The sequence below is a fragment of the Urocampus carinirostris genome, chromosome 1 (assembly GCF_059441175.1).
Source record: "Urocampus carinirostris isolate Australia breed hairy pipefish chromosome 1, RoL_Ucar_1.0, whole genome shotgun sequence".
NCBI lineage: Eukaryota > Metazoa > Chordata > Actinopteri > Syngnathiformes > Syngnathidae > Urocampus > Urocampus carinirostris.
The window spans coordinates 62,874,971-62,898,076 of record NC_142349.1 but is presented as its reverse complement, the minus strand read 5'-3'; positions in this window follow the sequence as shown (position 1 = coordinate 62,898,076).

Sequence of the window (23,106 nt, the reverse complement as noted above, 5' to 3'; positions counted from 1 at the left end):
TGCCATCTTTCTCTGCAGTCTGACCTGACAGACCACCCATTAAATGAATAAATATAAAACAATTCTGCTCAATAATAATGCTGACACTGCGCGAGTAAAAAAAAAATACTTTTTATGCTAGCAAGTTAAATGGACGAAAATAGTAGTTTCAGTTTCAGTTTTAATAGTACAGCATTCTTTCAATGAGATTCCTATGGGTCCATTTGAGCCCAATGTATTGGAAGTCACGAGGTGACCAACCCCCCCAATTCCAAACCCTAAAGCTGAGCGCCAAGCAGGGAGGCAATGGATACCAATGTCATAAGTCTAAAACCGACTGAGGCTTGAACCAGCAACCTCCCAGTCTCGAGGCGGGTGCCCTACCCGCAAGTCCACCGAGCTGATGAGCAGTTCATATTCACAGTAGTTCAGTTCACACTCAAGTTAAACTTTAGAAGAATTGACTTTCCTTGGCCTGCACCCACCTTAAATGAAAAATCTCATCTCTTCTTTGAATGGTACTGCAGAAATGGAAAAATTGGCTTTGAATGTCCTTGAAATGTGTGAACGCTGGTTTACGTATAAAGATATTAAGATTCCTGCTTATCCTGTATACCTACCATATTTATTTATATATCAGATTCAGATTCAGATATACTTTATTGTCATTCTTGTCCGCACAGTTTCCTTGAATGTACAAATATAAATAAAATGTTGTATTGAGTTGGAGTATTGAAGTACTAATAATATACTAAATAATTATAGCTATGTATAGTATTATACAGTAGTGCAAAGAGTGCAAGAGGAGCAGCTAACCAGATGTGCAAAATGGGCAGTCAGGTAAACAAGTCACTATACAATAACAATAACACTGGAGTACGATAGTGCAGAGGAGAACAGATGTGCAAAGGTATATATATATATTTATATATATATATATATATTTATATATATATATATCAGCTCAGTAGCCTAGATGGTAAGGCGCCCGCTTTGAGACTGGGAGGTCGGTGGTTCGCGCCCCGGCCGAGTCATTCCTAAGACTTAAAAAGTGGTCGGCGGCGCCCTCTGTTGGCTGCGGCTGCATCGGTTCGCTACAACGGGTCAGGTGCAATCGACATTTCGTTCTGTGTACATTGTTACACAGAATGACAATACAAGGAAATTATTATTATTATTATTATTATTATTATTATATATAATTGGCTGGCAACCAGTTCAGGGTGTCCCCTGCCCACTGCCCGATGATTGCTGGGATGGGCTCCAGCACCCCCGCGACCCTACTGAGGATAAGCGGTGTACCTAATGAGAAATATATATATATGTATATATATATATATATATATATATATATATATATATAATTCTTTGTTGAAAATCATTATCGAATTTTGTTCCACTTTTTCTCATTTCAAACTACGCACTAAAAGAGACAAATCCTGTTGAATATGAGTGGCCATGATCAAAACAATTGATTGACAATGTAAACTGTGAACACAATAGCAACTCAAAATTTAGAATGTATTTTTTTAAATTTTCTTAATGTCTGATTCCTCATCGGATAAGAAAAGTTGTTTACCTCATCGTGCCTTTGTTTATATCTTTTAGGACAACTTTCTGTTTACTCTATTCTTTAACATTTGTTTCTAGTACCATGAATATAAAATAATGTGATAAAGACATACCATTTCATGCCTTTGCGTATGTTATCTATATCATTGGTGGTCTAGTGTTTCGGATTGGGCGCTCTTACTGCTGAGACCCGGGTTCTATTCCCGTTGCTTTAAATTTTGCAGTTACGGCCAGCAATATTACTTGACCTATCTACCTTACTTCCTCATGTACAACCCACTACCAACCTTTGAGTACGTTTTTTGTTATTCATGAATAGATATATTTAGAAGTCTCGGACAGGGCGGGTTCTGGCATCTTGAGGTGTATTTTGGTTGCAAAACCCGTTAGGATAAGCGTCCTAATCCTAAGCGTTCAACAAGAAGGCTCAGAACTGGCCCCTAAAGATGAACATATGGCAGAAGGCCTGGCGGCGCCACCGCTCCACTTTGCCGGCGTATGTCTTGGCCAAGGATTTTGCACATGTTGCCCAACTTCCGAGGATCTGCGCCGCTTCTCGCTCCATCGGCGTCAAAACCAATCCCATTCAAAGTGATCTGTACCTGCGTTTAGCCACGGCTGTTTGTTCAGGCTCACTCACTCACTGTGATTTCTTTTTTTCTCTTTCTCTTTTTCCAAGCCGTGACTGACAAAAATAAGAAAAAAAAGGGACACGGACACATCGGATGCCAAAGCAAAGACTGGAAAGTCTGGGTCAGTGTTTGTAGAAAGAAAACAAAGCTTTTTCAATTCAAACATGCTGCTTTCCAAGTATTCCAAGCCTCGATTGGCCGGTATTTTCTCAATGATTACTTTGACTTGTCACCAAATTCGCTTTGTGAATCCCAAATGGACGTTGTCTTCTACCGTAACTCTTTAGATTAGGGGTGTCCAACCTTTTACAAGCTGAGAGCTACTTTTTGTTACTAAATAGCGCAAAGGGCACCTGGTTTAATATGCAGTTGTAAAATAATAAAGTTTCATGTTATAACCAGTGTTCCCTCTAAGCTGTGCTCGTGCTTAATTGCGCACTGCTCGTACATTCTCAGCGCACAAGAAAATCTAGCCAGCGCACAAAAAGGAGGGCTCAAAATTGCTCATTAAGAAGCGACTTAAGTCAAAGTTACAGTGCATGAAGGTAAAAATACATGGGCTCCCCCGACGTTGTGTCCTAAATGTGGTATTTTGAAGTCGAGTCGAAGTAGAACGAAGTTGAGTAAAGTTAGTAGAGTTTGTCGAGAACCGGCTTCTTCGACTCGGCTCACTAAAAGGAACCGGCTCTTTCGGGTCCTAAACGGCTCTTCAGGTTGTTTTTGCTTCTTTAATCCCAACATGACCAAATATTATGTAAAATTACGCACAACATGACTTAAATTTACTACTTAATTAAGTAGTGAAAAGCTGAGAAAAAAAAGAAACAAAAGGAAGAGAAAAAGAAGGAAAAATTTAGAAAGAACGCCAGAAAAAAATGAAAAGAAAGAAACGTAGGAAAAAAGTAAATAGAGAACAAAAAGAAAAAAAAGTAACAAAAAAGTAGAAAAAAACACGGAAAAAAGAAGAAAAAGTTTGTGTTGCGTTTAAATAATTTCCAATGATATCAAGTGAATCTTGTTGCCAACATTGCACTTCCACTAAAAAATATTATTAAGTACAGTCCTGTATCTTACAACCGACTAAATAAGCCCCCAAAAATGTTAATATTAGGCGACAAAATATATAAGGAAATAAAAATAAATGGATATCTTGTGAAAGAATTGTATGAACAAACGACGTGTGTAGGCCGTACTGCGTTTGCAATAGTTCATGAGTCAATTCATTCAAAAGAGAAACAAAATTTTGCATTGCCGGAAACTCAGCAAAATGTAACTTGATGTCAAGTTTTGGTCATGTTTGATAATTAATTATCTTGCCACACTTGGGATTATGGTTGCTCGCTGTTGTTTCAAGCGTTGCTCACCGACTTTGTGTGAACGCTCAGACCTGTGGAAAATTAGAGGGAACATTGGTTATTACCCGGTTGATTTTTGGAACCAGGGTTAAATAGATTCAGTACACCTTTTAAAGAATAATCGTACTAGATAAATCACCATGATTGCACACTGGTAAGCTATTTTCAGAAGATGTCTGCGTGTCATGATTACTGATGCGAGGCACTTGAGCGTGCTCCTTTGGCGTCAACTGCTTCGGACGCTACCAGTCTCTTTTTATAACCCCGTCTTCCTGTCACCGGTTGTCAGTCCGTCCGCGAACCTCAGCTTACGCTAGGCAAGCTTTTTGTCCCTGACTCTCTCCTGTTCTGATTCCCGTCTGTTCCCCGGCTCCGACACCTTTTCTGATCTCGACCACGAACTTTGTTCTCCCGTCCAGGCTACTGATCTGTTTTTTTCCGCTCTCGACACTGCCATCGCTCGCCACGGAAATACCCCTTCCGGTCTGAGCAACCTGCTCCCCGCTACCAGCGATCTAAAGATCATGTGTACTATCCTTTCCCTTCTTCCCAATAAAACTAAAAGAAAGGCACGCAAGTGGGCCCTGTCTCCGTTTTATTTCTGACACTCCGGGCACCTCAGCTGTCCTAAGGGGGCACTAGTTGGAGACCTCTTCTTTTGATAAAATATGTCAAACTTTGTTTTTTTTTTTAAATGTATCATTCTGACTACTTTAATAGTAACACATTTATTCACAAAAAAACGGGCAAAAAATGATTTTGATGTTTGGCACTAACTTGCTTATTTTAACAGTTAAGTGAATGCAGTTTTAGACCTGAACCAACTCACCACACAATACAAACTTGATATAAGAGGCATAGATATATATGATCTTTGCCTTAATTCTCGTACTTGTTTGAAAATATGCTGAGGCCAGTAAATCCATCTAATGTATTCAGACTGGTGACAACTTGACACTACTGATATCGGGGAAGCAATGAAAGGAAGCCGACAGTCAATTTGGAATTACTGTCTTCTAGGATTGCTATCATTTGTGGCTTTATTTGGGCATGGTTAATGTTCCAACATAACCTGCATTGACTTTCGGTAGTGGTTCTCTGAAAATATTTTAACCCTACCCTTAATGATTACAATCAATTAATTACATCATAATAAAATTGTAACAATAAAGTAATAACATAGGTTTGTATGTGGGATATGCATATCAAACTAGTAGCCATTTGTGCTAATCAATAACAAAAAATAGCTCTCAGCTTGTAAAAGGTTGTTAACCCCCATCGTGCATCATCTTGTTTGAAAGTTGGGATCTGATATTTTTTTAGATATTAAAAAAAACACATACACCATTCAGGCTTATCCATTCATACATCCATCATGGTTCAGCAGGGCCAATGGTTTTTATTTTTTTTGTTTTTATTTGTTTTAGTTTTTTGATTTGGGTAAGAAAATTGACTCGGAAGAAAACATTTCCCTGAGTTTGACAGAACAACCACTCTGACACGGTGTGTTCCGATCAAATCACCACACATGTGACACGCATGGGATATGCCCTTAATTGATACCGCATGCACAAATAATTCGATACATGTGTGGAATGAACTGGAAGGAAAGGATTGTATGAAAACCAGATTGGAGAAAAAAAAAGACGGAATCTTGACCTTAGTTGTCCCGATTCTTGATCAAGGCGGCCACAAAATACTTTGAAGTGCTCACGTAAATGCCGACTAAATCTGTAATTACGTGCACTGTGGGCGAGACGCCCTCTTTGCGTTCGAAAATCGAGAGTCAGCAAATGTCAAGGTTTTCATTTTGCTCATTTTGAATGAGGTTTGCCTTGTTGCCTCATTTATCGTAGATATTATACCCTTATAATTATAATATATCATCTTACACCTCTAAAGGGCACACGTAAAGTAGTTTATGGAAAAGTACAATTAACTTGTAGAAAGTTATATAGTGGTGGTGGAAAATATCTGTATCTCATCTCATCTCATCAACTGCACCGCTTATCCTCAGTAGGGTCGCGGGGGTGCTGGAGCCCATCCCAGCAATCATCGGGCAGTGGGCAGGGGACACCCTGAACTGGTTGCCAGCCAATCGCAGGGCACACGGGGACAGACAACTCACTCGCTCATTCCCACCTAGGGACAACTTGGACCGGCCAATTCACCTGAAATGCATGTTTTTGGAACGTGGGAGGAAACCGGAGTGCCCGGAGGAAACCCACGCAAGCACGGGGGAGAACATACAAACTCCGCACAGGAAGTCTGGAGCTGAATTTGAACCCACGCAGGAGGTTCCCAAGACATGAACTGTGCCGCACATGCGCTAAGCACTGCGCCGCCGTGCTGCCCTAATATCTGTATCATGTGATGTTAATTATATTTTGTTAGTTCAATACTCTGCGATTGGCTGGCGACCAGTTCAGGGTGTCCCCTGCCCACTGTCCGGAGATGGCTGGGATGGGCTCCAGCACCCCCGCGACCCTAATGAGGATAAGCGGTACAGCTAATGGATGGATGGATGGATAGTTCAATACTTAATGACCAGGGTTGGGTAGGGTTACTTTAGCTTGATTATCTCATCTCATCAGCTGCACCGCTTATCCTCAGTAGGGTCGCGGGGGTGCTGGAGCCCATCCCAGCAATCATCGGGCAGTGGGCAGGGGACACCCTGAACTGGTTGCCAGCCAATCGCAGGGCTTAGCTTGATTACTTTCAATTAATTTTGGATTACTCCAATACCAAATATGCTAATAAAAGACAAAAGAAACTAAATATGAATAAAATGATGACTCACAACACGTGGTAAGCTTTCTCTCCTGGCTTTGATCTCTTTGATCTCTGGCAAAACTAACAAAATGCAACAGAAGCAAAATGAAAATAAATCCAAACAGCTTGCCAACATCTTTTTTGCCGTTCCATGTGTTCCTTTACTCCCCAAGCCTGCACATAATGAAGTCATTTTATTCATATTTACTTTCTTTTGTCTTTTATTAGCATATTTGGTATTGGAGTAATCCAAAAGTAATTGAAAGTAATCAAGTTAAAGTAACCCTACCCAACCCTGTTGATGACTGATGCTTTTTATTTATTCTATGCCCAAATAAAGCCACAAATGATAGCAATCCTAGAAGACAGTAAGTCCAAATTGTCTGTCGGCTTCCTTTCATTGCTTCTCCGATATCAGTAGTGTCAAGTTGTCACTAGTCTGAATGGATTAGATGGATTTACTGGCCTCAGCATTTGTGCCAGAAGACATTTTTCTTGTTGTCCAGCTGCGATGTCAGTACGTATGAATGTTTATTTAAATGCAGGTCAAAGCGAACGCTGATTGAAACAAAGCTTGCAACAGTGCGCCCCATCACACACTTATCAAGTCCACTAAAATGGCACCAGGTTCTCTAAAATGGCATCAGGTTCTCTAAAAATGGCATGTGTGCGCAATAAAGTTAAGACGACCCGCACCCAACACGTGCGAGACATCCTGGTCATGAGGTCCTAATTAAAGGCCCACCCACATTTCCTCCAAGAGCTGTTTCGGCTTAATAAATTAACATAATAACTAAGTAAGTCGGGGCGGCTGTTACCCTGAAGGTTATTTTTGTTATTTTTATTTTTTGGGGTGGCGAATGGTCTGCATTCCTGCCGAAGGCAGAATCAGCTGACCCTGATGGAGAATGTGCACTGGGGGAAAACGTTCCTGCAGAATATTTCAGCCCACTGGGCTATCCGTCTGTGTGTCTATCTATCTATCTGTCTGTCTGTCTGTCTGTCTGTCTGTCTGTCTGTCTGTCTGTCTGTCTGTCTGTCTATCTATCTATCTATCTATCTATCTATCTATCTATCTATCTATCTATCTATCTATCTATCTATCTATCTATCTGTCTGTCTGTCTGTCTATCTATCTATCTATCTATCTATCTATCTATCTATCTATCTATCTATCTATCTATCTATCTATCTATCTATCTATCTATCTATCTATCTATCTATCTATCCCTCTGTCTATCTATCTCGATCTCTCTCTCTCTCTCTCTCTTTATCTCTCTCTCTTTATCTCTCTCTCTCTCTCTCTCTCTCTCTCTCTCTCTCTCTCTCTCTCTCTCTCTCTCGCTCTCTCTCTCTCTCTCTCTCTCTCTCTCTCTATATATATATATATATATATATATATATATATATATGTATATATATATATATATATATATATATATATATATATATATATATACCTTTATCTATTTCTTTCTCTTTTTCTCTATCTCTCTCTCTTTCTCTATCTATCTCTTTCTCTATCTCTCACTCTCTTTATCTATCTATTTCTCTCTATCTCTGTCTTTTTCTCTCTCTATCTCTCTCTATCTGTATCTCTTTCTCTCTCTCTCTCTCTATCTCTCTCTCTCTCTATATATATGTGCCTCTATCCCTCTCTCTTTTTCTCTATCTCTCTCTCTTTCTCTATCTCTCACTCTCTTTATCTATCTATTTCTCTCTATCTCTGTCTCTTTCTCTCTCTATCTCTCTCTATCTGTATCTCTTTCTCAATCTCTATCTCTCTCTCTATCTCTCTCTATCTCTATCTCTATCTTTATCTCTCTCTATCTCTATCTCTCACTCTCTCTCTTACTATCTCTCTCTCTCTCTCTCTCTCTCTCTCTCTCTATCTCCCTCTCTCTCTCTATCGTTCTCTCTCTATCTCTCTCTCTCTCTATCTCTCTCTTTCTGTCTATCTAGGTATCTAGCTAGCTAGCTAGCTATCTAAATAGCTACTGTATAGACCCATCTAATCTATTCTTATTCAATACAATCTTTTCCAATTGAATCTAATCTATTCCAATCTAATCTATATTCTGTGTTCACCAAACATTCATTCCCCTTTGCTCTTCCCAACCTGACACCGAACAATAAGCCCACAGCACAACAAGGGGTAAGTTTCTGTGCCATGCCATTTATTTATTTAATGTGTATATCGAAGGTATTTATTTATTGAAATCAGTGAATCAATAATTAAATAGATATTGTGTATTATTTAGTACCTCCCAGTGGTAAAAAAAAAAACATTCCAGTCATAAAAAAACAGTGAATTGTGTTTTAAGCTAAAAACACATAAACTAAAATGTGTATTATAAATGAAAAAAAACATTGTTGGTCCACAAATTTGTATTTACTATTTTCATAACATGAGAAGCTGCCATGCTTAAATCCATCTTGCTGCTAGGGGTACTCCAAAAAAACAAAACAGGGAAAAAAAAATGATATTAAAAAAAAGTTTCCTTAGTTTGTCTTCTTCATTGTGCTTCGTAGCACTTGTTTTTCAGGTGCATTCCTTGATACAGTCGCAACTCGTGGTCAAGTATTACACAGTGTCCCTTTAATCATAAAGTTGAAGTGAATTACTGAATTATTATTATTTTGTAAATGGTTTATGGCACTACCTCAAAAATCATTGGCAGGTACATTGGATTATTAGTCTTATTTTACAGGCAAAATAAGTAACACTATTACAAATATTACTGTGTCTCTTTAAATATCTGAAATATATTTACTCTGTCTTCAGGGCAGGGGGTCTCCAACGTTCTACCCGCGGGCACTAGAGGGCCTTCTAAGGACAGCTGAGGTGCCTGCACACCAGTTCTGAAAATAGTTCATTGTGATTTTCTAGTAAAATTATTATTTTAGTGGCTGACTGCGTGTATTTACCCCTACTTCCTCTAATTAACCTGGTAATAACATAGTAACGATATAGTTATAACATAATAGGTTGTTTTTTTCTAACTGAGTGCCCTACTAATACGAAGCTCTCGCTTGAAAAAGGTTCTTGGGCATTTACATCTTGAGCCAGTCTCCAAGTGCAACCTTGAAAATATTTTGCCTTGTTTATTCCAACATTTGTTTCAATCTATTTTCCTCTTTTGAGTTTTGTATCACATGTTTATCCTTGATTGCCATGTCTTATCTCGTTGTAGACAATGTTCACTCTGCTATTATCGCTGACTGGCTCCCTGTCCCTATTTAAAACCCACTCCTTTCTGTCACCTGTTGTCAGTCCGTCTGCGAACCTCAGTGTACTCTAGGCGAGCCTTTTCAACCCTGACTTCCACCTGTTTTTGCTCCCGTTTCTTGCCCGGCTTCGACCCGTTTTTGATCCCGACTACGTCTACTCTCCTCTCCTGGTTTTCGACTTGTTTCTGATCCCCACCACATTGTGGTGTACTTTAAAACTTTTTATTTTACTTTATTTTTTATTAAAAGTAAAAAACGATAGTTTCGCTGTCCCTGAGCCTCCAAAACGTAGAAAGAGCAGGTGGGACAACTAACTCTGAAAACAGAGAAGGTAAATGCAGCAAACCCTAAGCTTAATTAATCTATTAATTAAGCTAAGGGTTTGTACTGTACAAGAAATCTTTGAAAGTGCTTGAATTTTGGTTGATGTTTTTGGAAATGCTTAAAAATGTTGCCAAGTTTCTCAGCACTTAAAAAAATAATAATAATGGCAACACTGCACCTGGTGGCTCTGCATTGCTAATGCATTTCCTCATGATTAACTGCAGCTGGTATTAGTTTGTAGGGCATTGTCATATGAAGCGTCATCGTCCCCTATTGGTCTCATTTAAGAGAACAGGTGCATGCTACACCTAAACAATTAAATGTGTATGAGTGCAAAGATCAAGGACATTTATTAGTTAAGGTAGTGTTTTGTCAGTGGTAAATTGTAACTGGAAGAACTTCCTGCAACTGAAAATGTAAGCTACATATTTCAGTCATTTTCACACCAACATGGTAATGGGGCGCGACATGTCTCCAAAACAAATATATTGGCGATTTTTTCAAAATGCGAAAATTATATGTAGTGATAAATGCACACTCAGGATCAAGAATGGCATTGATAAATCAAAACTATAGTTGTGGCTCTGCAAACTACACGATTCACGCTGGATATCTTCTCTTAATGGTACTGGAGGAATCGGAAAATTTTGGAAGTCCTTAAAAAAGTACTTGAATTTGGCTGTGCAAAAGATGTGCGAACCCTGTTAGCAGCTGAAATAACTTAAGTTGCAGCCCAGGAAGCTAGCTACTAATCGCTACTGCTAGGAGCAAACAAACCCTACCATAGTTTAACATACATGTTTAAATGTGGCGATTACAATTTTACCTTTAAAACAAAGTTGATATTACAATTTTCGCTATATCGCCTAGCCCTAAGAACAATGTTCTCTGTAATTTTCCACGGGTCTGAGCGTTCACACAAAGTCGGTGAGCAACGCTTGAAACAACAGTGAGCAACCATAATCCCAAGTGTGGCAAGATAATTCATTATCAAATATTTCCAAAACTTGACATCAAGTTACATTTTGCTGAGTTTCCGGCAATGCAAAAAAAAATGTCACTTTTGAATGAATTGACTAATGTATTATTGCAAAGATTTTACGGCCTACAAACGTCATTTGTTTTTACAACAATTCTTCACAAGATTTTCATTTTTTTCCTGCTATCTTTTGTCGCATAATATTAACATTTTTGGGGGCTTATTTAGTCGGTTGTAAGATACAGAACTGTACTTAATCACATTTTTGAGTGGAAGTACAATGTTGGCAACAAGATTCCCTTGATGTAATTGGAAATTATTTGAATGCAACGCAAACTTTTTCTTCTTTTTTCTGTCTTTTTTTTTCTACTCTTTTTTTTTAATTCCTTTAAAAAAAAATCTCATTTTGTTAATTTTTTGCGAGCTTTTACTTTTTTCTTTTTGTTCTCTATTTACTTTTTTCCTACATTTCTTTCTTTTCGTTTTTTTCTGGCTTTTTTCTACATTTTTCCTTCTTTTTTTCTCTTCCTTTTGTTTCTTTTTTTCTCAGCTTTTCACTCCTTTTTCATTTTGGTATTTTTTCCTTTTTGTTCTATTCCCCCCTTCCTTTAAGTCATTTTGTGCATAATTTTACTTAATATTTGGTCATGTTGGGATTAAAGAAGCAAAAACAACCTGAAGAGCCGTTTAGGACCCTTTTTAGAGAGCCGAGCCGAAGAGCCGGTTCTCGACATACTCTACTAACTTTACTCAACTTCGTTCAACTTCAAAATACCGCATTTAGGACACAACGTCCGGGGAACCCGTGTATTTCTACCTTCATGCACTGTAACTTTGACTTAAGTCGCTTCTTAATAGATCATTTTGAGCCCTCATTTTTTGTGCGCTGGCTAGATTTTCTTGTGCGCTGAGAATGTGCAAGCAGCGCAGCTCAGAGGGAACACTGCTTAAATACCCACTTTTCTTGTTGTATTTTTGAGTATCACATTCTCAGCCATGATGCTTGTGACAAGGCCGACCTGTAAGCGAAGGGAAAAGCCCCGGCACAAAATGTCACGGGGCCAACAGCCCTGGTCCTTTGAGGATTCCTCGGTTAATGTCGCGACGTTATCCGCCAGTGTTCCTGGATTACTCCAGCGGCTTTTCCAGTTAATAGTCCATAGTTGAGTTGAGCTGGCGTGCCGCGGCTGTTTGGCTCAGGGAAAAGGGCTTGTTTTCTTGACTGGCTGTGACCTCTCACCCCCCTTTCCTTGAGCGTTTCATCTGAAAAAGGCCAGCCTGTGTGCAACCTGGTGCACCTCCTCCAAGAGATATTCTTAGCGGTACCCTATCCACCAAGTGCACCTTTATTGCATGGAAGACCAGGAGGGATTGTATAGCAGTACGCGGAAACCAGGGTGATTTGCTACCAAGAGTCCTTTGCAACACTTCAGCTTTATTTTGATATTTTCTTTTTTGCACAATGTAGTGGTCTCCATTTTTGTTAGTAGAGTAAAATATTGTTTCTCATGTGTTTTTAGTGCCTCCTAATACTAGGCAAAATACATGAACTATCGATACCAGACAGGACGGGACAGACAGGATTGATAATGAAACAGGATATCGAAATTAAATAGGACAAACTAGACGGGAACAAAAACTGGAGAGAATAATAAACAGGACAAAAATAGACAGGAACGAAAATGGAAACCGATAATAAACAGGACAAAAGTAAACGGTAACAATACCAGACCGGAAATACCAATTCAAAATCCACGTCTTGCGGGGCAGAGGTTCATTGACGGACTGACAAAGGAAGTGTGAGTACACTGAGCTCAAATAGACGGAAAGTCAATCTGTCAACGAGCCGCAGCTGGCGCCACACAGGCGGGGCCAGTTGGGCGCCATGGCAACCGTGACAATACCAATGTTATATCCGGTAAAAAAATAATCATAAGTCATGTTTTCTCTAGCTCATACCAGAGAACACAGCTATTACTATTAGTACTAAGTATAGGTGGTTGAATAGGTATTTAGTAATAATCTTCAGTGAGTTTTAAAATAGCAAAGAATATTTTTTTTATTATTTTTGATACATTGATCTTGTTTTGTCATAGTAAAAAATGAAACTAAATCATATATTCATTTTCTAAATGCAATTTTGATGTCATGATTACTGATGTGACTCAGCTGTGCCCGCTCATTTAGAACCACCCGCCGCGGGTTCTGATCGGCTCCCTGTCACAATTTAACTGAGTCCTGTCAATCACCGGTTTTCAGTCCGTCTCGAACCTCAGTGTATACCTGGCAAGCCTTTTTCAACCCTTACTCCCACCTGTCCCGTTTTTTGCTTTCGTCTGTCTTCGGCTTCAACCCGTTTTGATCCTGACCACGCCTGCTCTTCCGTCCCGACTTACGACCCGTTTTTGATCCCGGCCATGTCTGCTCTCCCGTCCCGTCTTACGACCCGTTTCTGACCCCGACCATGTTTTTGCTCTCGTGTCCTGGCTATCAACCTGTTTTTCTGTCCTTGACACCGCCATCGCTCGCTATGGAGGTTCCACTTCCGTGTTCGGATCACAATCCGAGTACGAGAACGACTTGCTTCCTGCGCACCCCTTCCTCTTTCCTTTAATATAACGTAACGCAATTGGGTCTTGTTTCCGTTGTGGTCCTGACAGTTGAAGCTTCTAGCACAATGCTAAATGGAGCTAAATTGCTAGCACGGCTTATCATAGATAGAATGTTGTCAAAAATCTCATCTCATCTCATCTCATTAGCTGCACCGCTTATCCTTAGTAGGGTCGCGGGGGTGCTGGAGCCCATCCCAGCAATCATTGGGCAGTGGGCAGGGGACACCCTGGACTAGTTGCCAGCCAATCGCAGGGCACACGGGGGACAGACAACTCGCTCGCTCATTCACACCTAGGGACAATTTGGACAGGCCAATTCACCTGAAATGCATGTTTTTGGAATGAGGGAGGAAACCGGAGTGCCCGGAGGAAACCCACGCAAGCACGAGGAGAACATACAAACTCCGCACAGGAAGCCTGGTGCTGGATTCGAACCCATATTGTCAAAAATCAAATTTTAAAAATACTGATTTATTTTTTATGTTTGTTCATTTGTTTGTTTCATTATTCGCAGGGTTGGGTAGGGTTACTTTAACTTGATTAATTTCAATTACTTTTGGATTACTCCGATACCAAATATGCTAATAAAAGACAAAATAAACTAAATATGAATAAAATCATTAAATTTCGTGCAGGCTTGGGGAGTAACGGAATACATGGGACGGCAAAAATGATGTTGGCAAGCTGTTTGGATTGATTTTTATTTTGTTTCTGTCGCATTTTATGTTCGTTTTGCCGGAGATCAAAGAGATCAAAGCCAGGAGAGAAAGCTTACCACATGTTGTGAGTCATCGTTTTATTCATATTTAGTCTTGTTTAGTTTTGTCTTTTATTAGCATATTTGGAGTAATCCAAAAGTAATTGAAAGTAATCAAGTTAAAGTAACCCTACCCAACCCTGATTATTCGGAATGCACAAAACGATCTCGACTCTTCATTTGCCCGGGAGTAAGAGTGACATGATGAAAAGCTATCTCAGTGTATGATGCATTCCCGACCTACAAATTGAACCAATTTTACCGTGGCAAGAATATCATGACTAAACTGTGCTGTAATTATTGATAATTGAGGCACTCTGATGAAAGCACGTCATGGACCTCCTATTAAGTGTGAATGTTTTGAAATCAGACTAAATCGTTCTCCCTAAAAAATCTCCTTCAAAATATAACCAGCCTCATTACGAAAGCGAATGAACGGTGACATGTGTGGAAATTATGAGAAAATGACGGGTCCATATTAACCTCATCACTCCTCATTTATTCATAAGACCTTTAATGCTTACAGGAAGTGAATGAAAGTACTTGTCATTGTTTCCTTTGTCTGTGTAGCAGTTTTCTTAAGTGACAATGTCGTCCGTGATCTTTTGTGCCAGGTCGTGGATGTGTTGTATACAAAACTCAATTCCAATGAAGTTGGGAAAGTGTGTTAATTGCAAATAAAAATTGATCCAAGTAAATTGCAAATTCTTTTCAACCCATATTTAAATGAATGCACAGCAAAGACAACATATTTATTGTCTTCACTCATAAACTTTATTGTTTTGGGAGAAAATCATCAACTCTGTAATTTGATGACAGCAACACGTGCCAAAATAGTTGGGACAGGTGTCAATAACTACTCAGAAAGTGGATGAATGGAAATCAACCAACTATTTGCAGGTGAACAGATGAATTAGCAACAGGTGAGAGTTGTTACTGGGTATAAAAAAGGGAGACCCGAACAAGCTAAGTCATTCACATGCAAGGATGGGGCGAGGTTCACCTCTTTGTGAACAACTGCGTGAGCAAATTGTTGAACAGTTTAAAAACAACATTCCTCAAAGTACAATTGCAAGGAATTTAGGGATATCATCATCTACCGTCCATAATATTGTGAAAAGGTTCAGGGAATCTGGAGAAATCACTGTGCGTAAACGGCATGGCCGTAAACCATTATTGAATGCCCGTGACCTCCGAGCCCTCAAGCGGTACTGCATTAAGAACCGACATCAATGTGTAAAGGACATCACCACATGGGCTCAGGAACACTTTGGAAAACCACTGTCAGTCAATACAGTTCGACGCTATATCCGTAAGTGTGGGTTAAAACTTTATGTTGCAAAGCGTAAGCCATTCATCAACAACATCCAGAAACGCCGCAGGGTTCTCTGGGCCCGAGCCCATCTAAAATGGACTGATACAAAGTGGAAAAGTGTTCTGTGGTCTGATGAGTCAGTTTTCCAAATTGTGTTTGGAAATTGTGGACGTCGTGTCCTCCGGTCCAAAGAAGAACAGAACCACCCAGACTGTTATGCACGCAAAGTGCAAAAGCCAGCATCTGTGATGGTATGGGGGTGCATGAGTGGCCAAGGAATGGGTAACCTGCACATCTGTGAAGGCACCATTAATGCAGAAAAGTACATTCAGGTTTTGGAACAAAGTATGTTGCCATCCAAACAGAATCTTTACCATGGGCGCCCTTGCTTCTTCCAGCAGGATAATGCCAAGCCACACACTGCACGTCTCACGACAGCGTGGCTTCGTAGTAAGAGGGTGCGGGTGCTTGACTGGCCTGCCTGCAGTCCTGACCTGTCTCCCATTGAAAATGTGTGGCGCATTATAAAGCGCAGAATAAGACAAAGGAGACCCCGGACTGTTGAACAGCTGAAGCTGTACATAAAGCAAGAATGGGAAAGGATTCCACTATCAACGATTCAACAACTAGTCTCCTCACTTCCTAAACGTTTATTGAGTGTTATTAAAAGGAAAGGTGATGTAACACAATGGTGAAGAAGCCCCTTTCCCAACTACTTTGGCACTTGTTGCAATTATAAAATTCTAAGTTTATCATTATTTGCTTATGGAAATAAAGTTTATGAGTTTGAACATGGATAATCTTGTCTTTGTGGTGTATTCATTTAAATATGGGTTAGAAAAGGTTTGCAAGTCATTCTATTCTAATTTTACTGACATTTTAAACTTTTTCCCAACTTCAATGGAATTGACTTTTGTATTTTTTCTTTCCACGCGTCTTTAAAATTGATCTGTTGAACGCGGCGGACAAACAATCGACATGTCCCTTCCAATACATTTCCCAGGAAATGCTTGAGCTCCAGGGATCAATGTGATTAACTCATTCGATTGGAAGTGCGGGCCCCTGACAATACTTGTCATTTTACTCATTTTTAAAACCTACAGAAAATGGAAGAAAGCTGGAACCTGCATCTTTCGTTAGAAAACAACAGTTGAACATTTCTTAGTTTCTTGAAAAATAGCGATCCCACTGTGTTTGCGTTTAATGGGGACCTTCATAAAAGACCCTAAGTGTCATGTCCTGCAAGGTTGTCATGGCGCCCAGCTGGCCCCGCCCCTTGACACCGGCTGACACGCATTGGACTGATTGCTTTTGGAGTACTTAAACGCTCTTTATGGGACTGCCTGTTGCCAGACCACTGTTTACCCTCGTTCAAACCCTGTTCATGCCCGTTTAATTTGAGTAATGCCTAGTTTGTAATTTTGATTGCCTTTGAACCTGTTTTGTTTTGTTTTTGGTCCGTTTGTGTGTTGGACAACTTTTCTTTCCTAATTAAAGTGACGGATCGTCTACGCATATGAGTTCCAACTTCCTGCTTCTTGGTACGTTTCCTGACTCTAAGGGTTGAACTTCCCTCAAGATGACGTCATTACCGACTGAGAGTATACATTTGTGACAAAATAACATTTATAGATGTACAAATGATAACACACAACATATTGTTGCAGTTGAATTATTTTATTGGTATCATAGAAAAGTAAAACATAATCGGATGGCTTCTTTTAGTGTAAGAATGTCATGGTTGCAATGGCGCCCAATTGGTCCCCGCCGTGTGGCGCCAGCTACTGTCACGGTTGCCATGGTGCCCAATTGGCCCCGCTCATAGACACCAGTTGAAGCTCGTTGAAGGATTGGCTCCCTGTCAGTATTTAAACGCTGTCCTGTGAGTTGCCTTTTGTCAGAGCGTCTGCGTAACTCTGTTTTGACACATCAAGCCCTGCGAATCTCCGTTTTTCCTGTGTTTTGACTCTTATTGTTCTCCCGCCCCGATCTGTTAGATTTTTTGCTCTTTTTTGTTCCCGACCCTGCCTTCGCTCGACACGGAAGTGCTGCTTCCGCGTTCCGTGCTATCTACTCCCCGCGACCAACGATCTCCGGATCGAGTGTGCGCTCCTTTCTCTTCTCCCCAATAAACTGTGAGTAACGTTACGTGAGTGGGTTCTGCTTCCTGTTCTGGTCCTGACAAAGAAAGCAATTTAGAGAGTGGCCGTCTGACTGCATGCGTGCATCGGGTGTTCTTGAATGGAGACATATCTCCGTAATAATTAAAATAAAACCGTCTCAATTGTAGCAGTTCCCAACAAGTTGTAGCTCCAGGTCATCAGGGGTTTGCAAGATACAGGGTCCGCAGTGGTTGCTTAGGAGAGTTGTTAGCCTAGCCATAGGAGTAGGCCGGACCAGCTGCACTTGCTTGCTCCCTGACGCCAACCCAGTCGCTTCTGGCACCTGGTAATAATCCACGAAGCACACGCTGGTGATCACCATTTCGTTGGGCTCTTCTGACTTTCCTCATACTACAATTAAATGAGCCGCTAAAAGCTACTTGACGCTATGCTACAGTTTGTTTTGGGATGCAGCCACTTATGCGCCTGCCGGCTGTTTGACTGACAGCATGCACCAGCCTATCACAGTCGCAGGCACGGTCACACCCACCCAACACAGAGGGCCCTCCCTTATCTACCTCTGCCGTCTGCTATCTATCAGAACAAAATACACTACACAATGATATCAATGACAATAAAGACAAAATCAATTCAAAATCTGCAAAGGAAGGAACAAGAGACAACTGAAGCACTAAGTATCGATGGGTCTCTGTTCTTGTTTCAAAGAAAACTTCTTAGAAAAACGGCTTTTTGTGGGAGGATGCATTTTAAGCGAAACTTTCACTCCAGTCTTTTTTTTTTTGCATTTTTGTGACCTCCAGTATCTAAATAATGCTTTCCAAAAAAACACAAGGGCACTTTGCCTGCAAAAAAATATATATTTGCAAGAACGCTGAACCTATGCATGAATGATGCAGGCACTTTGCAAGTACCTCTCAGCACTAGATGTTTCCGGTGACCATGAACTCATGATTTCGGTAACTATGGCGATCGTGTACTTGCGGACATGCACAAAACCCTTATGATGACGACGGGAATCGTCCATGCTTTTGTTTCAGTGTGCTTATACTTGCTATGTGCGACTGCCTACGCACACTCATCTGCAGGAAAAAGGAAGTGGGGGCTTCCTCAATGTGTGAACAAAGATTTGATCAAAGCTACTCCTGCCATCAAATGCTAAATAATCATATTGAACCTGAAATCATTCCCAGAGGCCTGATACCCACTGATGAGCAGCGCCAAACTCTTTATACAGTGGAACCTTGGTTTTCGAACGCCTCTCAGTTTGAACGAATCGGTGTTAGACCCAAAATTTCGAAAAATTCTTGCTGCGCTGTTCGGTCAAAAATTTGGAGTTCGAACGCCGGTAATGCGTGAGTGCGTACGCTAGAGTGCGATGCTGAGCGGTGTACGGGTGTAGATCGTGTAAATCGCCCCCACCCCTCGTGACCAACTGTTATCACGTGCGCACTTGCCTCTTGCTTTCGCTTTTAAAATCGGTGAACGGAGTGTTTTAGCCCCTAACTATGCCTTCGAAGAAGGTCGGTGCAAGCAGGACAGGTGAAAAAAGAAAAGTGATAGCTAAATATGAAAGAGGTGTGCGAGTTTCCAATCTTGCTAAGGGAATACAGCATGTACCTTCTGCTGACCACCACAAAGGTAAGAAATCCTATTCCTAATTATTTTCTTTATCTTTTTTTTTTTACACGTTCGTGTTAGCGTAATCTTTCGTACGGAAGATTATGATAACGCGAAAGTACGATTAGCCTGGGTTAGCTTTATGATTGGAAGTAAACATTCAGGGTGTTGGAACTGAGCCCAAAATTCAGGGTGTTGGAACGGAGCTCCCTTTCCAGGAAGCGCTAGCCACTTGTGGTGCTAAATGACTTGTAAACGACCTGATTTTTTTATTTTTACATTTTCATGTTAGCGTAATCTTTCGTACGGAAGATTACGCTAACGCGAACGTACGATTAGCCTAGGTTAGCTTCATGTTTACGTTACACATTCATGGTAAACATTCAGGGTGTTGAAACGGATAAAAACGATTTACATTATTTTTAATGGGAAAATCGATTTCGGTGATTGAACAAATCGGTTCTCGAACAGGGTTCTGGAACGGTTTATGGTCGAGAACCGAGGTTCCACTGTAATAGTTTTTTATAACTGAACAAAAAAAGTATGTTTACTTTTGCCAATTAAAGACAATACCTCTGAAAACCTAAAAGATATTGAAGGACACCGGCCCCTCGGGGGCCAGAATGCCCAGGTCTAGGTAAAATAATTGAATCACTCCCAACTCCACAGTCTTATCAGTTTAAGTGTTGTTTGAAAAAAACGAAACACCCTGAACTCAAAGGAACCATAATATCCTCACATCATCCATCCAATTTCCTCCAAAGGCACAAGAACTGTATTCCCAACTGGCAGAAAAGCAATTCATTAAAGAAAATCGTTAATTCCAACAGCCATCACACACTTTTTTTGTCAACATACTGTAGCTAGCCAGCTAGCGTACAAATTGGGTGACTACATGCTTGAAACACGTTTAGATTTATGATAGCGCACCTTAATTAGGTGTCACTAACACGATCTTCACATGCACTAGAGGTCCCCATGGACTACACGCCACAAGTGGCCTAGAAATGAGGAAATTGGCCTCCCCATGACATCCTGAAATAATTTAAATTCAATTCAATGTGTGAGAAATCGCAGAGCAGTTAAGAGGGAGGCCCAGGTTTGAGGACGCTACAGGTTAACGGTACGGTAGAATCATCCTTTTAACTAGTGTACTGAAAAATTAAACACAAAAGGAATGACATTAACGGTATGTTTAAATAAAAATGCTTCATTTTGAAATTATCATCATCTTAGCGCCAATGATAATTGGGGAGACTAATGAATGCTAACTGGGAATTAGCTTCAACTGCAGATGTACTGTAATTGTTGGTACTTTGCGGATCGTACTTGGCGGCTTATCATATTGGAGGCCAAAAGTGCATTGATTTTAGGGCCTGGTGACCCTTTTTTTTGCTTTTCTGTCCATAAAAAATGAGCTGCACTTGTGCGGCTGCAATCCATTATCCCTGATAGTATATTGCTGCGAGCGGGGAACAGGGAAAGGCCCTTGTGTCAGGAAGCGGGTGCCAGCGAAGCACATTTTTCTTTTTGATTCGGGCCACTGAAGCACGCTATTGTGGCTCACCTAAAATGAACTGCACTCTTTTGGATTTGAACCATAATCTCCAGCCAACTATTGCTAAGAATGGGGACCCAGAGATTAAATTTGTCTCATGCATGGCAGCTAATTTTTTTGCATTCTTTCGATCTAAATGAAATGCACTTGTGTGGCTGCGATCCATTATCCCTGATGTATGTTGGTCCATGCCGGGACCAGAGAAGCACTTTTGTCAGAAAGCGGGTGCCAGCAAAACACTTTTTTTTTAATTCAAGCCACTGAAGCACGTCATTGTGGCTCACCTAAAATGAACTGCACTGTTTTGGATTTGAACCATAATCTCCAGCCAACTATTGCTAAGAATGGGGACCCACAGATTAAATTTGTCTCAAGCTCTTTTTTTTGCATTCTTTCGGTCTAAATGAAATGCACTTGTGTGGCTGCAATCCATTATCCCTGATAGTATATTGCTCCGTGCCGGGACCAGGGAAGCACTTTTGTCGGGTAGCGGGTGCCAGCAAAACACATTTTTGATTTTTGATTCAAGCCACTGAAGCACGTCATTGTGGCTCACCTAAAATGAACTGCACTGTTTTGGATTTGAACCATAATCTCCAGCCAACTATTGCTAAGAATGGGGACCCGGAGATTAAATTTGTGTCATGCGTGGCAGCTCTTTTTTTTTGCATTCTTTCGGTCTAAATGAAATGCACTTGTGTGGCTGCAATCCATTATCCCTGATGTATATTGCTCCGTGCCGGGACCAGGGAAGCACTTTTGTTGGGAACCGGGTGCCCGCAAAACACATTTTTGTTTTTTGATTTAAGCCACTGAAGCACGTCATTGTGGCTCACCTAAAATGACCTGCACTGTTTTGGCCGTGAACCATAATCTCCAGTCAACTATTGCTAAGAACTGGGGGCCCAGAGATTAAATTTGTGTCATGCGTTGCAGCTCTTTTTTTGCATTCTTTCAGTCTAAATGAAAGGCACCTGTGTGGCTGTGATCTATTATCCCTAGTTGACTATTGCTGCAAGCGTGTTAAAAATGGGTGGTAGCTACATCGCGAAAATCAGCATGTCGCGTGGGATTCTGGTCCCCATTACCCCGCAATAAACAAGGGATTACAGTCTTATTCCGTCAAATTGCAAATATTCTCTCTCAAATTCTGTGGAAAAGATATACACATACGTTAAAGAACACTACCTGAAAAGAAGAAATGCATTGCAATCGGTTTAAATGATTCTACTGTAGTAGAACATTAATTGCAACATTTTTTCTGTAGTTTAAAACGTTCTTGATCAGCACAACATGGCCCCCTAAATCATTAAGTACCGTATTTTCCGCACTATAAGGCGCACCAGGTTATAAGGGCGCACCCCCCAAATGTAAATGATAAAAAGGGTCCGCCCCCTTTACCTCCGAATAACTTTAGCCAATAGTGACTGATTCAAATGATGTACGAAAAGATTACGCCAACATGAACGTGTAAACATTTAAAAAAGGATAAAGAAAAGAATTATGAATAGGATTTCTTACCTTTGTGGTGGTCAGCAGAAGGCGCGGGCAAGATCAGACACTCGCACACCTCCTTCATATTTTGCTATTATTTCTTTCTTAAATGCAATAGTTGTACGCACTACTTTTCTTTTTAGCAACTTTGCTGCTTGCACTGACTTTCTTCGGAGGCATAATTAGGGGCTAAAACACTTGGTACACCTATATTAAAAGCGAAAACAAAAGGAAGCACGTCCGCACGCGATAACAGTTGGTCACGAAAAGAGCCATCTACACTCGTACGCCGCTCAGCATCGCACCCTAGCGTACGCACTCACGCATTACCGGCGTTCGAACTAGGATTTTTTGACCGAACAGCGAAACAAGAATTTCTCTAAATTTTTGGTCGATTTGTTCGATCTGAGAGGCGTTCAAAAACCGAGGTTCCACTGTATAGGTTTCATACTTAAAAAAATATCATGTCGAATATCAATCATAACTACAACATATATGCATCCAAATTTGGAGTTTACCTAAATCGGAATGTGAATAAATAAATGGTGTACCGTAAATTCTGGACCATAAGCCGCTACTTTTTTCCCAAATGTTCAGACCTGCGGCTTATCCAGTGAAGCAGCCAATTTATGTATTTTTTCTAACGGCCGCTTGCGATTTAGACCGGTGGAACACGTGCGTCGAGAAAAATCTCAACTTCTTAATTTATGCAATACCTGTTTATATGACAAAGGTTCCTTCAGATGGCGAAAAAGACGTCTTTGTTAGTCACAGCTATAGGGAGGA